This window comes from Pleurodeles waltl, chromosome 2_1 (assembly GCF_031143425.1).
Source record: "Pleurodeles waltl isolate 20211129_DDA chromosome 2_1, aPleWal1.hap1.20221129, whole genome shotgun sequence".
Lineage (NCBI taxonomy): Eukaryota > Metazoa > Chordata > Amphibia > Caudata > Salamandridae > Pleurodeles > Pleurodeles waltl.
This window is the reverse complement of record NC_090438.1, coordinates 5,701,800-5,724,654: the sequence shown is the minus strand read 5'-3', so window position 1 is coordinate 5,724,654 and position 22,855 is coordinate 5,701,800.

Genomic DNA, 22,855 nt, shown 5'->3' with positions numbered 1-22,855 from the left:
ATCCATACTAACCATGTCCTATTTACCCCTTTCTGATCAGAACCTACCACTCAACAGTATATGAGGGCAGTCGTAATGCTAGCCTATGAAAGGAGCAGGTCTCACAGTAGTTGAAAATGAGTTTAGGAGTTTTTAAATACCAGGACATATAAACCACATGCATACATGTCCTGCCTTTTACTTATATAGCACCCTACCCTATAGGTTACCAAGGGCCTACCTTAGGGGTGACTTGTATGTAGAAAAAGGGGAGCTTAAGGCTTGGAAAATACTTTTAAATGCCAAGTCAAAGTGGCAATGAAACTCCACACACAGGCTTTGCAATGGCAGGCCTGAAGCATGGCTAAGGGAATACTTATGTGGGTGGCACAATTACTGTCTGTAATGTGAAGATGGCCATCATACATGTGACAGAGCATACATTGTACTTTGGCTACAGCTATGAATCAAAACTTTCCTTTGGTAAGTGGTGAATGTCCACTGCCGTGATTTATGTGCCATGACTGTTGCCAACATTCCTTGTGCCTACATGCCTGCATGTGGACGTTTCTCTTTATCAAAACAATTGGGAGCTGCTATTCCATGCATGGTCTACATGTGTTGATGGGATGATGTCTGTATTCCCTCACATGTATATTCATGGCAACCTGTGTGTGGAATGAGACATTTACAATGGGGGTACATTTTATGTTGTGACACACACACGACTGTCACCATTGTTTATTGTCTGACCCACACCCTCATGAGTCATAGCACATCATGTGGCATGTACAGCTGCAGAAGCATTGAGGGACATAACTGGTAGGCCTCGCATATTTAGCCACATTGTGCATTTCTATGCCATTGATTAAGAATCATGTAGCAAATGCTTTGCAGATGTGAAATGGGTAAGGTTTGTGATCTGACTGTTGGCATGCATCATGGAGTGACTTGTAGTGATGTTGGAAACACATGTTTTGGGTACAACCATTCATGAACAGTCATCTGGGTTTGCATGACCAAAACGGAGACAATTATGTTGCTTCCGAATGGGCAACATGTTATTGTGCTTCAACAGGTACCTGCACATATCTGGGCCTCTCCAACATCCAAGGGACTAATGACGTCCACAAATGCACTCAGGGTATTTCGTTCTAAGGGGTGCCGGACATCAGTGGTGGTTTCCCTGGGACTTGCTGATTCTTTGTGTTGCTGATTTTTGAGACATCTCTCCCTGACGTATTTGCACATGATTTCTACAGTATCAATTTCCATGCCACATGTGTGGCCTATCTGAGTGACTTTAGTACTACCTCCATGGCTCCCTTGGGACAAAAATCACTTGGTGAAGTGTGCATGGTGGACCTGCTACCAGTGTGACATGGTTATTTTCTGGTCATCTTCTCCAGGATATTGTACTTTTGATAGCAACTTGAAATGGTTTTGCATTATTTTGTATTGTTGGATCATTAGGTATTTGACAGATAGATGTGTGCATGCTATTCTGTGGACTCTGTGGGTATGCACTTGGCAGTGGCCAACTATTGTATGACAACAGGCAACTAAGGTGTTCTGCATGGGGCAAATCATTGAGGATGATGATGTATCCTTCTTGTTCAATGGTTACTGTGATTGCACAACTTCAACCATGCAATTGTTGCTGTCTGAGATCCTGATTTTCGTGTGGTGAACTGTTGCCATTTCAGATGGCATGCAGGCATATAGTTTCTCTTTGTGGTTGCAGCTTCTTCCCAGGGAAGCAAAGGAGACAGGGCACAGCCGATTAAGGGAGCATGTGGCCACGGGACTTCATTTCAAGACAACATGGACACATAGGGACCCAGTGGCCTTAAGAGTGAGGGGAGTGCCACGGAGAAGACTGGAACATCATCTTCATCATCAGATTCTTTCACCAGTGGCCACTCCCTAGTGGTGGCAGACTCATTGGGACGTACCACCGTGCCATCTATATCCGCCACCCCCAGTTCTATTACCACCCTCCCTGTTGTTCCACACCCAGTTGGATGTGCCTGACCCACAAGAGGGTGGGTGACTCCTTTGCTGCAGGTACCTCTGCCCCAGCCCCTTTTTCCCCTGCTGCCCTCAGCGAGGAGGCTATTGACCTCCTGAGAAGTATCTCTGTGGGTCAGACAGTCGTTGTGAATGCCATCTAGGAATTGGCAACTCAAATGCACCAAACCAATGCATTCCTGGAAGGCATTCATGGTGCAATGTCTGACCTACAGAGATCTTATCATGCTCTGGTCTCCACACTGATGGCAGCCACTCACCTCCCACATTCCATACCCTTCCACCTCCCTCTTCCCACTCCAAGTCATCCATTCCCCTACCTACCCCAAGCACACAAGCCGATCCGCACGCACCCACCTCAACAAACAAGAGCAGCACACACAGTCACAAGCACCACAAGACACACTGGCACACAACCAAACAACAGACAGCAACAGACACAACATCATTCACCACTTCACCAGACAGCCCTCAGTAACAGACACTATATCAAGCACACTCACAGGCACCACTAGAACAGTCAGTGAGACACCCACCCTACCCGGCATACCTGCAGACACCACCCAAAGAGACACACAGACATCCACCACTAAATGCATACACGCAGATACCACCCCAACAGCTGCACACACATCCACCACTCCCACATCCCCCAGCACTTCCACCTCCCAGCCTCCAGGATACACAAACGCCCACACTTACCCACCCAACAGACACCACACAAACCAAAGCATACATCCCACATGCACACATCCACGACATCCACATAAACAGCAGACAACCACTCCCTCAACCTCCAAAACCCCACCTCCTTCTGCTGACTGTTCCTGTGTACCTCAGAACGTTTTTTTGTTTGACCGTGGCCTTTTCCCTGTTGCCTCCACTCCTGTCACAAACCCAAGGGGCCCGACCCATCTCCCAACCCCTCCCTTCTACCTCCAAGTGCTCCCCTGTCACATCAGTTCCCCCCGCAAACACCCATACTCCTCCTCCAAAGTAGAAGACTACCACTTCCTAGAAGAACCCCACCCCTCCCAAGAAGTAGTCCACCCCTCCCAACCTCCCCTCTCCCCCCAAGGATGATCCCTGCCTAACCATTTGATGCCCCTTCCTGTGGAGGTTCCCTGACAGTTAGGAATCACGTTTTGGCACAATACTGTGCCATGGGGGATCTATGTCTGGACTGGCCAACGGTCTTGTACATTTTACAATTGTACATAAATAAACTCAAGTTGTGTTTTTTTAGGTACACATTTTTCTTGCAATTCCTTTTCTTGTTTAATGTTGTACCTGAGTAACTTGTGCTGTCAGCCTACAGTTGTATGTGTACATTCCTGCTTGCTGATCCATATGCTGTTCCCTGCAGTATCTGACTTTGCGGGCAGTGCTGGTGTCCCCCAAGACAGGGGTATATGTTGAATGTATGGATACGTGGGTGTAAATGCAATGGTAGTGTCATGACATTATGTACTATATGGTATGGACGTATTTCAACTTGTTGTAGGAGGCTGGCCCTCTATGTAGTGTGCAAAACTAGGCACCCTGTGCAGGGGGTCCAGGCAACCACATGTTGGTTTCCAGAAGTAAAAATTAGACCGTCTAATGCCCCAATTTTTAAGGTAGCTGGTCGAGCAGTTAGGCTAATCCAGGAGATGTGCTAAGTATTTGCTGCACTCACAAATCCAGTCATGCACCACACACACTCAATGAATATCTCAAGACTAGATTTTAAAACCAACACCCTGAGGTCCAGAATCAGTTAAATCTAAACCTAAATGGCAAACCTCAGAGACAAAAGAGCATATTTATACCTGTTTTGCACCGAATTTGCGTAATATGTTTTGACGCAATTGTGGTGCAAAACTAACTCCATATTTATACTTTGGTGCTAGACCCATCTAGCGGCAAAGTTATGGAGTTAAAGTAATGTTTTGGATGTGGAAACCTACCTTGCGTCAATGAGATGCAAGTTAGGTGTTCCCGGCCAAACAATGACTCTATGGCCTTAGCGCCATATTTATCACCCCATGCTAAAGTCACACATGGGGGAGGAGGGCTCAAATAATGGTGCAAAGCTTGCTTTGCACCATTATTAAACACCTGGGTCAGGGCAGGCATAAAGGGACCTGTGTGCCTATTTCCATGGGGGTACATCATGGAAAAAGCCCACAGGTGCCCTCCCCAGGCCCCAGGGACACCCCCACCAATACCAGAGGGACAGCGGAGGATGGGGGACCTCATCCCAGGTAAGTATAGGTAAGTGCAGGTAAGTCTTTTTTTTATGCCATTGGGGGCCATAAAATGGGCCCCCTACATGGCACTTGGTGAAATGGCCATGCCCAGGAAACCCTGGTCCCCTGTGCTGGCCATTGGGGTTGTGGGCATGACTCCTGTCTTTTCTAAGACAGGAGTCATGTGGTATGGATAGTTTTGCATCAGAAAATGGAGCTAAGCTGGTTAGAGTCATTGTTTTATACTCTAATCTGCCTAACATCATTTTTTGGTGCAAAACCCCCTTCTCCCATACGACCATCCCCACCCAGCTAGCAATTTTCTTTTTTTTACTCTAGCCTACCCTTTGCGCCGGCTTGCAACATTCCATAAATATGGTACCCGGCTGGCGCTCAAGAATGGTGCAAACCAGTGCAAAACTTTTTGATGCAAAACTGTGCTATTGCAGTTTTGCTCCAAAAGGTATAAATATGCCCAAAGTTTTGGTACCTCAAACATAGTGTTGAGGATTCTCCCAGCATGACAACATTTGCAGCATGTAGCTCCTGAAGATAATAGAGGGGCCAAACATAGAGTTCTTGAAGAATGTTTACCACAGATAATGGCCATGTGGAGATCTCTCTAAGTTCTTATTTGTGCAAAGAACACAATGGGTAACATAATCGTGCTGGGAGCCCTACCCAGGCCAAACATACTGCACCTGTGAAACAGCATAGACAGAGACAACGTTTCATAGGTCTTCAGGAGACATGGTCCAACTGGTCATCAAGATTTCCAACTATAAAACAGGCCTGAAGGGCATACTGTTGTTACCAGCCAAACTGAAATACCAGACAAGGACACTGATCACTTCTTTACTGAACTGAAAAGTTGCATAACGTGTGTCAGGAATCCCCAAGGTGCCTCCTGCATTATCTGTCAGCATCCCCAGGGATTAGGGTTAAATCATATCTGTTCTTGGTTAAACCTTCATGTTTCTAAGTAAACATACTGTGCTGTGTTACACAATTGGTTTTATCAATGCTTACTTTACCAATGCTTGTTTGCTAATGCGAGCAGGTGTAGACAAGTGCTTTTAATTGGGTGTGGTGTAGACATGTGTTTCTAATTGGGTGTGGCGTAGACATGTGGTTCTTATCGGGTGTGGTGACTCATCCACATGTGGAAACTCAACTGCTTTCCTGATTGGCTATAAATAGCAGAGTGACGCATGCCTCCCTGCTTTTCTTTGTTTTGCTTCCTGATATCAGCATCTGATTTGTTAGTCCAGCCCCTGCTGTCATCCTCATATTCGGGACTTTTGAGGCAATTCTTTTCTTTGTTCCTGTACCAGCTGTCACCAGGCATTCCTCCAGCACTCTGGAAAAGACTGCAGCTAAGTGACTAGTATTCTCCAGGGAGTTTGTTCTTTGAATGCTGCGCTTTCCTAGAACAGCTGGTGTATTTCAGACCTCGTATTTTGGTAAAGTGCTTATCTTCAAGAGACAAATGCATTTCTGAACATTCTACATTATTATTGTAGTTACTTGCCTAAATGTGCTTCAGGAAATCTGCTTGAGCTCAAGTATTACAAAAAGTGACAGTGCAATTTTATAAGAACATCCAAGTGACTTTTATTCCTCTAGTAGCATAACTCTTGGATTTAAATTGTGTCATTAATGCCTGTGTTTCAGGTTTGAGGAATTAGCTTTTGAAGGGTTTTTCACACACACAGTGAAACCAAACCAAACTGTGCCACCCTAACTGTTTAAACCCAGAGTGGACATTTGTATTTCTAGGATTGTTTTTGTTCCTTTTAGTTTAACCCTATGCATGCAGGAAAGTTATACTTGATATCATTAATACCCTTGTTTGTCTTTCTTGTGCATGGAAAGTGCAACCACAGTTCTAATTGTAGTGTGCAACAGTGAATCTCTGTGAAGCCAGCCCTAGTGTTGCAGTACTTATTGTATGGTACTCAGTTTGGGTTTTTGGTAATGCAATGTTAGTAATTGTGGCAACAGTTATTATTATCCAAGAAAAGTGCTGGAGCATCCTGGTGTTCTTCTACCGCTCCCGTGCCCATATCAGAAAGAGAGATTCAGTTTCAAGGAAGTTGAGTGCGCTAACTCTACTATCACTCTGTCAACAACGACCTGCCCCCCGAAGATACAGGGTGCCTGGCTGGACCAGCAAGACGTGGCAGTGTTTTGTCTCTTTCTCTTCTACTCCCCCTTTCCTTTTGGGACACCTGCCGAGGTTTCTGTGTCCACCAGGAAGTGCTGAGAGGTGTTCCAGGAGGTCGGGGCATACCATCGCCCCTGCAGACATCCTGCTTTTCAGGTGAGTGGTCCCGTCTCAACAACTTGTTAGAGCTCTTAGGGGGTCATTCTGACCTCGGCGGTAAAAGGCGCTTACCGCCGGTCAGAAGACCGCCATAACACCGCCGTGGCCGCGGAAAGCCGCCACGGTCATTCTGACCCACAACGGCCAAACCTCCAAAAATCCGACCTCCACTGCAGGCCGCCACATCAGCGGGCAGCGATAAACTGGAGATGACCAAACCTCCACCGTCACGCCAACAGAAAGACGCCCATGCCATTCTGACCCACGAATCCACGCGGCGGTCATTCACACGCGGTATTCCATTGGCGCTACACACCGCCGCGGTCAAAATACACACACAGCACCAAAACACAGCCACATTGGACAATTCCAAATACACACACCTGATACACATACACACACCACTCCCACACAATCAACCAACTATAAAACACACACCCACATCACCCACAAACCCCTACGACCACAATTACTGAGAGAAGGAGAGAGAGACACAGCAGACAATCTATAGCAATACACACTGAGGCACACTACACCATCACACACACCACATAGTAGCACAAAGCACCACACACCAACATACTCATCATCACATACACCACCCCACACCTCACCCACACCACCCCATGGCACCCCAAAGGCACCCACGGTTTTCGGACCAAGAACTCCGGGTCATGGTGGAGGAAATCCTAAGAGTGGAACCCCAGCTCTTCGGCTCACAGGTGCAGCACACCAGTATAGCTAGGAAGGCGGAGCCATGGCAGCGGATCGTGGACAGGGTCAACGCGGTGGGACAGCATCCCAGGAATAGGGAGGACATCCGCAAACGATGGAACGACCTACGGGGGAAGGTCCGATCGATGGTCTCCAGGCACAACATCGCGGTCCAGAAGACTGGCGGCGGACCCCCACCCACCCCTCCCGAATTTACATCATGGGAGCAAGAGGTCTTGAACATCCTGCATCCTCAGGGCCTCGCTGGAGTAGCCGGAGGAATGGACTCTGGTAAGTCCAATCTCAACTACTATATCCCCTCCACCCCACCAGCATGCCAACCCACACCCTCACCCTCACCCCCAACCCCCCAGCACACATCCTCCCTGACAATGTCTCACCAGCACAACCCACCCATCCCAACACCAACTCCTGCATGCCAACACAATCCATGGACACCCATCACCTAAGCATGACCACTGCACTTACCCCCCCCCCACTAACTACCCTCACAACACCTCCCTCAAGGGAATGCCTGCACTGGGGGACAAGGGCACCCATAACACGCATGCTATTGCACACACAGAAACAATAACCAAACTCTCTTACCCCATGCAGGACCCGAACGCCAACACACCAGCCAGGAGGGTCCAGAAATGTCCATCCCACCCCCGGAACAGGCCCACAGTGAGGACAGCAGCTCTGTCGACACTGAACCTGATGACCAGCCCGGACCATCGGGGACCTCTGGGCAGTCGGTTCCCCTCACCCAGACACAGGCCACACCAGACCCGACCCCCTCTGCCAACACCAGCACAGCTCCCACCCAGCGGGCCCATGCCTCTGTCTCTAGGACACGTCAATCAGCGGTGTGTCTGCCACTACAGGGCACCCAGGCTAACCCAACACCCCAACAACAACAGGGACCTGGGGGCAGTGGTAGCGGGCACACCGTCCAGGGGACAGAGGCCGGGGGAAACCGGGCAGCTCGGAGGGCTGCTGTGCGACAGGGGGGGGAGGAGAGGCCCAGGGAACCCACTCTCCAAGAGGCCCTCACCACCCTCATGGGGGCCTACCACCACTCCCAAGAGACGATGGCGACGGTACTGGCCAGGTTCACTGAGATCCAGGCACAGCAGGAGGAACGCTACATGGGGTTCAGGGAGGAGCTGAGAATCATCGGGACCGCAATGGGGACCATCGTCCTGGCCCTCAACAGGATAGAAGACGCGTTGCGGGACCATGTGGCACCACACAGGGCCCCTGTCACTAGCCCGGACCAGGAACAGCCTACCACCTCCGCCGGCGCTAGTGGACAGGAAGCCCCAACACCACGACAGGCCACCAGAACCCCACCTCCTGCTGAAGAACAACCACCCGTAAGAGGAGCCTGAGATCCAAAAAAACGACAGAGTAGGATGTCAAGACCCCCGCCAGCAGGACATACCCCCTGAAGTCTTCCCACTGTCCCACATTGCCACTCTGTCCAACCATGAACTGCCTCTGCTCCATCCTTCCACAGGCAAAAGGACAATGCACCTGTGAGACTGAGAACTGGACTCTGCCATGGACATTACTCCACCCCCACCCATCACCCTTATAATCACATGTACCAATATCTAGCACTGTAAATAAATCACATATTTCACACAAATCAGTTTGGAGTCATGCTGTATTATTAACAAATGTATTACACATTACTGTTCAATATCTGTTCTGTCAATTAGTGATGACAACATACCAATGTCAATACGGTGTAGTTCATGGGCAAACCAAGCAGAAGTCACGCACTGAGTCATACAGCACTGAGAAGGGAAGGGAAAACCAAAAATTTGTTAAAAAGAACTGGTGGGAACTACAGAAAGTACAGATGCAGGAGGCTATAAGCAATAGTGAAATGGCGTGGGTGATTCTTACCTGTGTGTTACTGGAAATACTGTTGTATCACTCTGTCCCTATTGTCTGTGTCGTCCTCTTCGTCTTCCTCCTCTTCACTCTCCACAGGCTCCACGGCTTCTACAACACCACCATCTGGACCATCCTCCTGCAGGAAAGGCACCTGGCGGCGCAAAGCCAGGTTGTGAAGCATACAGCACGCCACGATGATATGGCACACCTTCTTCGGTGAGTACATTAGGGATCCACCAGTCATATGCAGGCACCTAAATCTGGCCTTCAGGAGGCCAAAGGTTCGCTCAATCACCCTCCTAGTATGCCCATGGGCCTCATTGTACCGTTCCTCTGCCCTGGTCCTGGGATTTCTCACTGGGGTCAGTAGCCACGGCAGGTTGGGGTAACCAGAGTCACCAATTAGCCACACACGCTGTCTCTGTAGCTGTTCCATCACATAGGGAATGCTGCTATTTCGCATTACATACGCGTCATGCACTGACCCAGGGAACTTGGCATTTACATGGGAGATGTACTGGTCAGCCAAACAGACCACCTGCACATTCATAGAATGATAATTCTTCCTGTTCCTGTACACCTGTTCATCGTCATTTGGGGGGACTAAAGCCACATGGGTCCCATCAATTGCACCAATGATGTTGGGGATGTGTCCAAGGGCATAGAAATCAGCTTTCACTGTAGGCAAATCACCCTCCTCTGGGAAAATGATGTAGCTCCGCATGAGTTTCATCAGGGCAGACAACACTCTGGACAAAATCTTGGAAAACATAGGCTGAGACATCCCAGATGACATGGCCACTGTTGTCTGGAATGAGCCAGTTGCAAAGAAATGGAGGACAGACAGAACCTGCACTAGAGGGGGAATTCCTGTGGGTTGGCGGATGGGGGACATCAGGGCTGGCTCCAGCTGGGCACACAGTTCATGGATGGTGGCTCGGTCAAGTCGGTATCGTAGTATTATATGGCGTTCTTCCATTGTCGACAGGTCCACCAGCGGCCGGTACACGCGAGGATTCCTCCTTCTCATCGCAAGTCCCAGCGGACGGTGCCTAGGAAGGAGAATATGGAGTACAGAGTCAATCCACTCACAGGTACGTACAACACAGCTTGCACAGTACAGGTAAATGTATGGGTTGCTATGTTTGTATGTGTGCCATAGCAAGGCCTAGCCCTGTGTGACGCATTAGAAATTAAGCCATGTGGGCCCTTGAAATGGCGGATGCCTGACCTGTGAAGTGGGACAATGGGATGTGAGGTCACTGCGCTGGCGGGGCACACCGTGGCGGTAGGCGGTCGAAGACCGCTGTGCGAAGACGCATTGGTTAACATTGAAGCCTATGGGTTTCAGGAGCCAATGACGATGTGCGCCGGCGGTCGCGGTATGCACCGCCGCGGTACGCGGTACGCGGGCGTGACCGCCATTTCCTATCTGCTTAATCACTCGAGACCTGATCATCCACAGGAGAGGACCTATACTGCAAGTGCTGCTGTGAACTCGGTCTGGAAGTGACAATGGCTGCTGCGACTGGGGAAAGGGCCCCTGCCTTCACGTCTGAAGAGTTGGACAAACTTGTGGATGGGGTCCTCCCCCAGTATGCGCTACTCTACGGTCCTCCAGACCAACAGGTGAGTACACTGAGTGCACATTGAATGGGTTATGCCTGTGTGGTGTGGGGGGGATGTAAGTTGGTGGGGTGGGGAGGAAATGAGGAGTGCAACGCACGACAGATGAGAGAATGGGACCCATGGCAAGGTTGGGGAGGGGGGGGCATGTACTCCAAACATGCAGATATGTGACGTTTTCTCTTTCCCACCCTGTACATGTCAAACAGGTGAGCGCCCATCAGAAAATCGATATTTGGCGTGCCATCGCCAAGGAAGTCCGGAACTTGGGGGTCCACAACAGACGGGGCACCCACTGCCGCAAGAGGTGGGAGGACATCCGCCGCGGAACGAGGAAGACCGCAGAAACACTGCTGGGGATGGCCTCCCGACCTAGGAGGGGTGCCAGTCGCACCATGACCCCCCTGATGTCCCGGATCCTGGCGGTGGCCTACCCTGATTTGGATGGGCGCTTGAAGACATCACAGCAGACACAAGGGGGTGAGTATCTGCACATTCTCCTATCTTTCAGCGCAGTGGAGGCGTCTGGGTGGGGGAGGAGGGCTGTGGGTGACATTAGGCCAGGGCGCTTTCTGTAGTGTTGTCCTCTCCCTTAGGCATGGCCCTGTGCCCCCGCCCCCCACCTCTGTAGGGTGCCAAGTGCAGCTACCCATGCTCCAGCATCACCCATGTGCGCGTCTGTTGTCCCTAGACCTGTTGGCCTAGTCAGAAGTACTGAGTAGTGTACCCCAAGTTCGCGACTTAGTGCATGAGGCACCTGTGTCTGTCCTCTCCGCAAAGGGTATTGATAAGGCATGCACTCAACTTTGTTTTATTTCTCCCCCCACCCTTATTCTTTGTTTTCTTGTGCTTTAGCATCATCAGGCACAGGAGATTTGGCGTCGGAGCACGAGGGAGCTGCAGGTCACCAGGCCCCGATGGGCACTGAAACAGACACCGAGGGCACCAGTGATCCGGAGGGCGAGGGGAGCACCACAACGGGGGCCGGTGGAGACACCAGCGACACGGACACGTCCTCGTTTGGGAGCTCCTTAGCGGTGGCGGCAACATCTGTGCCCCCCGCAACAACAGGTACAGCCGCCACCCAGCGCACCAGCACCGCTCTCCCAGCAGACCCTCAGTCTTCGCTCCGTGCCCGCTCGGCCAGGAAGGTGCGCGTCTCCTTCACCCCAGGCACCTCAGCCCCTGCCTCTGTTACCCCTGCTGCCCTCAGTGCAGAGCTCATTGACCTCGTGAGGACGGTCATTGTTGGGCAGACTACCCTTCTGAATGCCATCCAGGGGGTGGAAAGGGAGGTGCATCGGAGCAATGCCTACCTGGAGGGCATTCATTCGTGTCAGGCTGCCCATCAACGAGCGTTCACTGCTCTGGCCTCAGCACTGACGGCAGCCATTGTCCCTGTCTCCAGTCTCCCTCTTCTATCTGCCTCCACCCTTTCTCTGTCTCCTGTACCTCAGCCTATCCCATCCACACCATCAGACCAGCCTGCACACACCTCAACACCCAAGGCCAGCTCATCCAAACATAAGCACCACAGAAGACACAAGCATTCACCCAAGCAACACCCAGATGCAGACATATCAACAGTCACTACCACCTCTGTGTCCCCGTCCTCCTCGTCTCCCTCCTCCCTCCCTGTGACGTCTACACTCACACCTGCATGCACACCAACATCAGCCAGTTCTTCCACCACCAGCACACCCTCCACTACAGTCCGCACACCTGCAGTCACCACCCCCACTGGCATTTACACGTCCCCTGTGTCCTCTCCCACTGTGTCTGTCACCCCCTCTTCCAAGACACATAAACGCAGGCAGACACCCAAACAACAGCCAACCACCTCACGACAGCCTACGTCCCAGTCACCTGCACCCAAGGACAGCACACCTGACTCTCATACAACCACATCCTCTTCCTCCACTTCTCTCACCACTACTCCTACCCCTTACCTTGGTCCCAAGAAATATTACCTCTCCAATCTTGACCTCTTTCCCTCCCCTGACCCACCCCCTCCATCTGGGAAAAGTCCCAAGGGCACCTCAGCCACCACCAGCCCAGCTTCTAAGGTGCAAGTGGTGCATGGCTTGTGGAGTCCACCCTTTGGCGGCAGTGACACTTCGGTCAGCAGCAAGGGGACAGCCAGCCCCCCCCCAGGCAAGAGGACAGAGACGGCTGCCCCCAAGGAGGTAACTCCGGCCACTTCACCTGCCACAACAGCCAGGGGAGGCAAGGGCCCGAGAGCCCCATCTAAGGAGCGGAAGGACAGCAGGGCGGAGAGGACAACCATCAGGAGCGCGGAGCAGGAGGGCCCCACAAGCCCCATCCCAGCTGCAAGGGACGACACCAAAGGGCCCAGGACTCTGTCCCCGAAGGGGCCTGACACTGCACGGTCGGAGGGCGAGTGAGCAGGGTGTCCAGGCCAGGTCTGACTCCCTTGACATACTGCACGGGCACCGCTGAACAGGGCCCCGCCGTGCAGAAGAGCACCGCTGAACAGGGCCCCGCCGTGAAGACAGGTACCGCTGAACAGGGCCCCGCCGTGAAGAGAGGTACCACTGAACAGGGCCAACCGTGCAGAAGAGCACCGCTGAACAGGGCCCCGCCGTGAAGTGAGGTACCGCTGAACAGGGCCCCGCCGTGCAGAAGAGCACCGCTGAACAGGGCCCCGCCGTGCAGAAGAGCACCGCTGAACAGGGCCCGCCGTGCAGAAGAGCACCGCTGAACAGGGCCCTGCCGTGAAGACAGGTACCGCTGAACAGGGCCCCGCCGTGAAGAGAGGTACCGCTGAACAGGGCCCGCCGTGCAGAAGAGCACCGCTGAACAGGGCCCCGCCGTGAAGACAGGTACCGCTGAACAAGGCCCGCCGTGCAGAAGAGCACCGCTGAACAGGTCCCGCCGTGCAGAAGAGCACCGCTGAACAGGGCCCCGCCGTGAAGACAGGTACCGATGAACAGGGCCCCGCCGTATAGACAGGTACCGCTGAACAGGGCCCCGCCGTGAAGAGAGGTACCGCTGAACAGGGCCCGCCGTGCAGAAGAGCACCGCTGAACAGGGCCCCACCGTGAAGACAGGTACCGCTGAACAGGGCCCCGCCGTGAAGACAGGTACCACTGAACAGGGCCCCGCAATGAAGAGAGGTACCGCTGAACAGGGCCTGCCATGCAGAAGAGCACCGCTGAACAGGGCCCCGCCGTGAAGACAGGTACCGCTGAACAGGGCCACGCCGTGAAGACAGGCACCGCTGAACAGGGCCCGCCGTGCAGAAGAGCACCGCTGAACAGGGCCCCGCCGTGTCAAGCACCGCTCCGCTGGGCCCTTCCTGTCAAGCACCGCTCCGCTGGGCCTTTCCTGTCAAGCACCGCTCCGCTGGGCCCTTCATCTCAAGCACCGCTCCGCTGGGCCCTTCCTGTCAAGCACCGCTCCGCTGGGCCCTTCATCTCAAGCACCGCTTCGCTGGGCCCTTCATCTCAAGCACCGCTCCGCTGGGCCCTTCCTGTCAAGCACCGCTCCGCTGGGCCCTTCATCTCAAGCACCGCTCCGCTGGGCCCTTCCTGTCAAGCACCGCTCTGCTGGGCCCTTCATCTCAAGCACCGCTCCGCTGGGCCCTTCCTGTCAAGCACCGCTCCACTGGGCCCTTCATCTCAAGCACCGCTCTGCTGGGCCCTTCATCTCAAGCACCGCTCCGCTGGGCCCTTCCTGCAAGCACCGCTCCGCTGGGCCCTTCCTGCAAGCACTGCTCCGCTGGGCCCTTCCTGCAAGCACCGCTCCGCTGGGCCCTTCATCTCAAGCACCGCTCCGCTGGGCCCTTCCTGCAAGCACCGCTCCGCTGGGCCCTTCATCTCAAGCACCGCTCCGCTGGGCCCTTCCTGCAAGCACCGCTCCGCTGGGCCCTTCATCTCAAGCACGCCCTTCATCTCAAGCACTGCTCCGCTGGGAACCGCCGTCTCAGGCACTGTTTATGGTTCACTGTGCCCACCATGCCTCCTCCTTGACCAGTGGAGACTGTCATCCACCTGATGGACTGTGGCTTTGCACTCCCCAGGATGGTACAGTGGGCAGCCCACCCACTGTAGAGACATTGAGAGACTGTGGCTTTGCACTCCCCAGGATGGTCCAGTGGGCAGCCCACCCACTGTAGAGACATTGAGAGACTGTGGCTTTGCACTCCCCAGGATGGTACAGTGGGCAGCCCACCCACTGTAGAGACATTGAGAGACTGTGGCTTTGCACTCCCCAGGATGGTACAGTGGGCAGCCCACCCACTGTAGAGACATTGAGAGACTGTGGCTTTGCACTCCCCAGGATGGTGCAGTGGGCATGGTGGCTCCTCGTGGATCTGGCGTCGTGGACTCATATGGCTGTGGTGCCCCCCCCTTCCCTTCCCCCTGAGGTGCCTGTAGTTTTAACATCTGATGCCCCTGCAGTGTTCTCTCCAAAGGACTCAGGTCTCCTGTGTGGGCTTTGCCCTTGTTTCGCTAAACATTGGCCCACGGACATGTTAGATTCGTAGGATGTGCAGGACTTGTTACTTCAGTTATACACTGATGTGTATATATTTATTTTTTTTGTAAATATTTATCACGGTTGGTCAATAATTTTCAGGAGATTTTTTTGTACATAAATATTTATTCTAAATTTGGTTGTGTCATTGTATTTTTTACGGGTGTTTGGGTGGTGTCACTGTGACTTGTTGCTCTGCATTGGTGTGTACATATTGGGGGGGTCGCATATGTGTGTGCCCGTAACCTTTCGTCCTCCCCCCTCCTGTGTGTCGTAGGTGCAGTACTCACCGTTGACGTCTGCGCCGGAGTTCGTACTCGTGGTAGGTGAGCAGGTAGACGAGAGCAGGTTTGATGTTCAATTCGGGTTCCATGCTGTCCGGATTCCGCGTAGAGTGTCTCGAGGTGAGCGTTTTCCATTGAAAATGTCTGTTTCCGCCGTGTTTTTATCGGCGGTGCTCCCGCCCCGGAAAAGGTGGCGGATTGGTGGGTCGTGATAGGGTGGGCGGTACATTGTCTGCCGCCTGTCTGTTGGCGGTGACTGCCGCGCTGTTTGTTTGTTCCGCCGTGGCGGTCGGAGTGTTAAAGCGGCGGCCTGTGTTGGCGGTTCCCGCCAGGGTCAGAATTGCATTTTTTGGACCGCCGGCCTGTTGGCGGATTGGCCGCCGCTTTATCACCGACCGCCAGGGTTAGAATCGCCCCCTTAGTGTTGTAACATAAGTGTAATATTGGATTTTTTATTTTATCACAACAACCCTTAAGACTTCCCAGCATAGCAGTGATACTAGACATGTTAGTACAGCATGATCATCCCTGCTACAAGGGTAGATGATGAACCCACATGGAAGCACATCACCCACAGTGTAGGTAAGGAGGCATATTTACAAGGCCCTTGTGCTGCTGGTGTGTAATTTATTTTTTTGTGCAGACTCATATCTTCAAGGCCTTGCAAAATCACTTCTCATGGCTTCTCATAGCCTCACAGATATGTTGCCCTACACTACATCACAGAGGCATTCCATAGATCACTACCTATGTCCAGCTACATAATGGTAACTTCGAACATAGGCCTGTTCTGTATTAAACATGTTGGAATCATACCCCAATGGTTTTGCAAGCATTAGTTGTACAATCCCATGCACTCTGGGGGCTCCTTAGCGGACCCCAGTGTTGCCATTCCAGCCTTCTGAGGTTTTCCAGGCTGCCCCAGCTGCTGCCACCACTCAGACAGGTTTCTGCCCTCCTGTTGCTTGAGGAGCTCAAGCCCAGGAGGGCAGAACAAAGGATTTCCTTTGGGAGAGAGGCTTTACACCCTCTCCCTTTCAAAATAGATGTTCCAGGATTGGGAGGGGTAGCCTCCCCAAGCCACTAGAAATGCTTTGAAGGGCACATTTGGTGACCTCCTTGCATAATCCAGTCTACATCGGTTCAATGACCCCAGTCCCTGCTCTGGCCTGAAACTGGACAAAGGAAAGGGGAGTGACCACTCCCCTGTCCATCACCACCACAGGGGTGGTGCTCAGAGCTCCTCCAGAGCATCCCTGTGTTTTGCCATCTTGGATTCCAACTTGGCAGGGTACTTTGGGAGCATCTGAGTGGCCAGTGCCAGCAGGTGACATCTCAACTTTTTCAGGGCCCAGACCACAGCAAAGGCCTCCCTCTCTATGGCAGACCAATGCTTTTCACTAGGGGTCAACCTCCTGCTGATAAAAGCAACTGGTTGGTCCTGGCCCTCAGTGTTAAACTGTGATGGAACTGCCCCTATCCCTACCCCTAATTCAGAAGCATCAGTTTGAACTCTGAATTTTTCTGAGTAACAAGTGCTTTTTAGGACTGGTGCAGACCACATGGCCTGTTTGAGCTCATCAAAAGCCTTTTGACAGCTAGCTGTACGCAATACCTTTTTAGGCATCATTTTGGATTTGAGGTCATTAAGAGGGACAGCTAAACTGCCATAATTCTTTATGAACCTCCTGTAGATCCCCGTGAGGCCAGGGAAGGGTCTCACTTGCGTTTGAGTTGCAGGGGGAACCCATTCCATAATCTTCCCCTATAGTGGTGCAATCTGTTCCCCACCTACCAGGTGGCCCAGATAAACCACTTTCCCCTGCCCTATCTTGCACTTTGAAGCCTTGATGGTGAGGCCTGCCTTTTGCAGGGCCTCCAAAACGTTCCATAGGTGGACCAGGTGATCATCCCAGGTGGAGCTAAAGACAGCTATATCATCTAGATATGCTGCACTAAAAGCTTCCAGTCCTTTGAGGACTGTATTCACCAACCTCTGAAATGTGACAGGTGCATTTTTCAATCCAAAGAGCATAACAGTGAAATGGTTGAAAATGCTGTCCTAGGTTTAGCATCTTCTGACAACTTAATCTGCCAATACCCTGCAGTCAAGTCAAATGTGCTTAGATACTTTGCAGAGGCCAGTACATCTATTGGCTCATCTGCCCTGGTTAAAGGGTGAGCATCAGTTTTGGTTACTTGATTGAGACCTCTATAGTCAACACAAAACCTCATCTCTCTTTTTCCATCTTTTGTGTGAGGCTTTGGTACAAGCACCACTGGGCCAGCCCAAGAGCTTTCTGAAGGCTCAATCACTCCCAGATGCAACATTTTCTGTACCTCTTATTTAATACAGTCCCTGACATGGTCAGGCTGCCTATAAATTCTACTCTTGACAGGTAAACTGTCTCCAGTATCAAATGTGTGCTCACACCAGGTAGTTGTACCTGGAATCAGTGAGAAGAGGTCAGAGAACTGATCTAGGAGATTTATGCAGTTGTCCTTCTGCTCATCAGTAAGGCAATCTGCTAACACACCTCCCTCCACTAAGCCATCAGCTTCAGTGGTGGAGAATAGGTCAGGGACAAGGTCACTCTCTTCCTCCTGCCCCTCATCAGTGGCCATGAGCAGGGTTAAGTCAGCTCTGTCATAATAAGGTTTCAGGCGATTCACATGAAGCAACCTGAGGGGACTTCTGGCAGTGCCCAGGTCTACCAAATAGGTGGCCTCACCTTTTTTTTCCACAATAAGATGGGGTCCACTCCATTTGTCTTGGAGTGCTCTTGGGGCCACAGACTCAAATACCAACACATTCTGTCCTGGGTGGTACTGAGTCAGGACAGCATTCTGGTCATGACATTGCTTTTGGAGCTCTTGACTGGCCTGAAGGTTTTTGCTGGCCTTTTTCATGTATCTAGCCATTCTAGATCTGAGGCCAAGTACATAATCCACAATGTCTTGCTTGGGAGCTTTTAAAGGTTGTTCCCAAACCTCCTTCACAAGAGCAAGGGAACTTCTTACATGGTGTCCAAAGAGGAGTTCAAAGGGGCTGAACCCCACTCCTTTCTGGGGTACCTCCCTATAAGCAAAAAGGAGGCATGGCAACAGGACATCCCATCTCCTTCTGAGTTTTTCAGGGAGTCCCATGATCATGCCTTTGAGAGTTGTATTAAACCTCTCAACCAGTCAATTTGTACATGAGTGATAAGGAATAGTGAACTTGTATGTTACACCACACTCCTTCCACATTGCTTTGAGGTATGCAGACATGAAGTTACTACCTCTGTCTGACACCACTTCCTTCCGGAAACCAACTCTGGAAAATATTCCCAGGAGGGCTTTTGCCACTGCAGGAACTGTAGTGGTCCTTAAGGGTATAGCTTAGAGTAAGCTCTACTGCAGACATGATAGAAAAGGTTTAGGACAGGGAGAGAAACATTTTTTGGAACTTTTAAAACAACAGAGAAAAACATTTTCAAACTTTTGAAAGTTTTCAGAAACTTTTCAGAAAGTTTTAGAGAAGTAAAGATAAACTGTTTAGGTTACTGTGTATATTCTGAAGTATTTAGTATATGTTTTTCTTATGAAAAGCACCAATGACAAAGTGGTAAAGCAGTTATAAGTACTTATCCCACTGCTGCACCACCACTGTAGGAGGCTGGCTTGGCTTACAGTGGGTTCCTGATGGTACTTACACCTTGTGTCAGGTCCAGTTATCCCTTATTAATAGATTAGTAGTGTTCTAGTAGCTTAGGCTGATAGAGGTAGGTATAGCAGAGCAGCTTAGGCTGAACGAGGAGACATGCAAAGCTCCTACTATACCACTTACATCATATAGCACTATATCATAAGAAACACAATACTCAGAGTTACTAAAAATACAGGTACTTTATTTTAGTGACAATATGCCAAAAGTATCTCAGAGGATATACTCCCTTAGAAGATAAGTAAAATACACAAAATATACACACAGACCAAAATCAGGTAAGTAAACGCTTAGAAAAGTAGTGCAAACACTGTAGAACACAATGGAATGCAATAGGAGACAATAGGCCTAGGGGCAGCACAAACCATATACTCCAAAAGTGGAATGCAAACCACGAATGGACCCCAGGCCTAGTGTAGAGTGTAGGGGGTTGCTGGGAGTGTATGAAAACACTACGGGTCCAAGAGTCCCACAAGTGTCCAGGGGGGCAGGAGCCCACTAAACCCAGAGACGAAGGTGCAAAAGGGCTGCCTCCGGGTAGAAGAAGCTGAAGATTCTGCAACAACTGAAGGTGCCAGGAACTTCTCCTTTTTTGGCGTGCTGGAGGATGAAGACGTGTTTCCACGCAAAAAGACTGCACACAAGCCTTGCTAGCTGCAAGAGTTTCGGTTGAAGATTATGGGTGCTGTCAGGGCACAGGAAGGACCAGGAGGTTGCCCCTTGGAGGAGGAGACAGAGGGGTCGCTCAGCAACAGAGAGAGCCCACACAGAAGCAGGCAGCACCCGCAGAAGCACTTGAACAGGCGTTCAAGAAATCTGAGCGCAGAGGTCCTCTCAACACTACAAAAGAGGGTCCCACGAAGCCGGTGGTCAACTCAGCGAGTTGAGAAATGCAGGACGGAGTGCTGGGGACCTGGGCTATGCTGTGCATGAAGGATTCCTTGCAAAAGTGCACAGAAGCCCTACTAGCTGCAGTTCACGCAGTGCACAGTCTAGCGTGGGGAGGCAAGGACTTACCTCCACCAAAATTGGACAGAAGGACCAATAGACTGTCGGGGTCACTTGGATCTAGCCCCTGTGTTCCAGGGACCACGCTTGTCGAGATGAGAGGGGACCCAGAGGACCGGTGAAGCAGAAGTTTGGTGTCTGCGGTAGCAGGGAGAAGATTCCTTAGACCCACGGGAGATTTCTTCTTGGCTTCGAGTGCAGGGTGAAGGCAGACAGCCCTCAGAGCATTCACCACCAGGAAAACAGTTGAGAAAGCCAGAAGGATTAGGTGCTACAATGTCACTGGTAGTCTTCTTGCTACTTTGTTGCAGTTTTGCAGGTGTCCTGGAGCAGTCAGCAGTCGATCCTTGGCAGAAGTTGAAGAGGGAGATGCCCAGAGAGAGAGCCAGCTCCAGCCTTACTATACTCCACAGTCCACATACAGAAGAGTGCTCCTGTCCTTATGCAGGTCACGTGACCAGGGAGGCAGCCAGCTCCAGTCTTACCTGCACTTTCCACATAAAGAAGAGGCTCCTGTCCTCATGCAGGTCACGTGACCAGAGAGGCAGCCAGCTCCAGTCTTATCTGCACTCTCCACATAAAGGTCCTTCTCCTACCTCGCCCCCAAAACCTGGAACTCCCTCCCCACCAACCTCCGCAAATCCAAAGACCTCTTTCTCTTCAGAAAAAACCTCAAAACATGGCTGTTCGAACAGTGACCCCCCCCCACCAAGCACCTTGAGACCCTCACCGGTGAGTAGCATGCTATATAAACAAATTTGATTGATTGATTGATAAAGAAGAGATTCCTGTTCTTATGCAGGTCACGTGACCAGAGAGGCAGCCAGCTCCAGTCTTACCTGCACTTTCCACATAAAGAAGAGGCTCCTGTCCTTATGCAGGTCACATGACCAGAGTGGCAGCCAGCTCCAGCCTTACCTGCACTGTACACATAAAGAAGAGACTCCTCTCCCTATGCAGGTCACATGACCAGAGAGACAGCCAGCTCCAGCTTTACCTGCACTGTCCACATACAGAAGAGGCTCCTTTCCTTATGCAGGACACATGAGCAGAGAGGCAGCCAGCTCAAGACCTACCTGCATAGTCCACATGAAGAAGAGGTTCCTGCCATTCCTTTGGTTCACGATGACCAGAGAGGCAGCCAGCTCCAGCCTTACTGCACTGCCCACATAAAGAAGAGGCTCCTGTCCTTATGCAGGTCACATGACCAGAGAGGCAGCCAGCCAAGGTCCTACCTTTATTGTCCACATAAAGAAGAGGCTCCTGTCCTTATGCAGATCACATGATCAGAGAGACAGCTAGCTTCCGCCTTACCTGCACTGTCCGCATACAGAAGAGGCTCCTGTCCATATGCAGGTCACGTGACCAGAGAGACAGCCAGCTCCAGCCTTACTGCACTATCCACATAAAGTAGAGGTTCCTTTCCTTATGTAGGTCACATGACCAGAGAGGCAGCCAGCTCCAGTCTTACCTGCACTGTCCACATAAAGAAGAGCCTCCTTTCCTTATGCAGGTCACATGACCGGAGAGGCATCCATCTCCAGCCTTACAGCACTGTCTACATAAAGAAGAGGCACCTGTCCTTATGCAGGTGACGTGACCAGAGAGACAGGCAGCTCCAGTCTTACCTGCATTGCACACATATGAGTGCTCATGTCCTTATGCAGGTCACGTGACTTCTGCACAATGAATCCCTCCTGTGCCTATGCACTGACAAAGCCCATGTAACTAATGACATTTATCATCATGAAATGAGGAAGAAGGGTGCATAGAAATGTAAATGATGCTTTTAAGAGCCAATGTCCTTGGGCAGAGGCGACCTTTGGCCCCCCAGTCTCATTGATTGTACATATAGTACTGGACCATCAACACCGTCTCTAGCCAGAGCTAAAAACACCTGTTAATACAGTTGGTTGTGCAAACACCAGGTCGAGCCTGGTGCAACTTTTACCAGCACTAGGGAAACAAATCATGCCTCCCCATGGGCATTGCATTTATTCTTTTTCTTCTGATCAAAGAAAGAGCTTTAAATTATTACCAAGTATGTTCAATGTGTCTGATTTGTATCTGAAATAAGAGAAAAAAGCCCAGAAAAAATAACTTTCTCACAAGGTGAGGTCTTCTATACCGAAAGGAAACTTTCCCCTCTGGTGCACACGGAGCTCCCTCCCCTCTGGTGACCACATCCTCCCAGGGTGGGGCTCCCTCCTTCCTGAAGCTCCTCCCTCCAGGACAAGGCTCCATCCTCGCCGAAGCAATGTATTAGTAATATACAGTAATAGATTCCTTACAGGAAGGAATCCCTCCCCTCTGGTGCCCACATCTCTCATGGGTGAGGCTCCCTCCTCCCTGAAGCCCTTCTCAGGTGCTTTAAATTTCTAGTTTTAGCTTCCCTTAGTTGACATCCGGAGCCAAATGTCACAAGAGTGGTTTGTCACTTATAGAGCACAACATGATGTGTGTCTGGGCCCTGCTGCTGGCTGGCTGTGTTTGTGTGTAAGTTGTGCTGCTTCACACAGCGAGTGTGACACACCGACGCCAC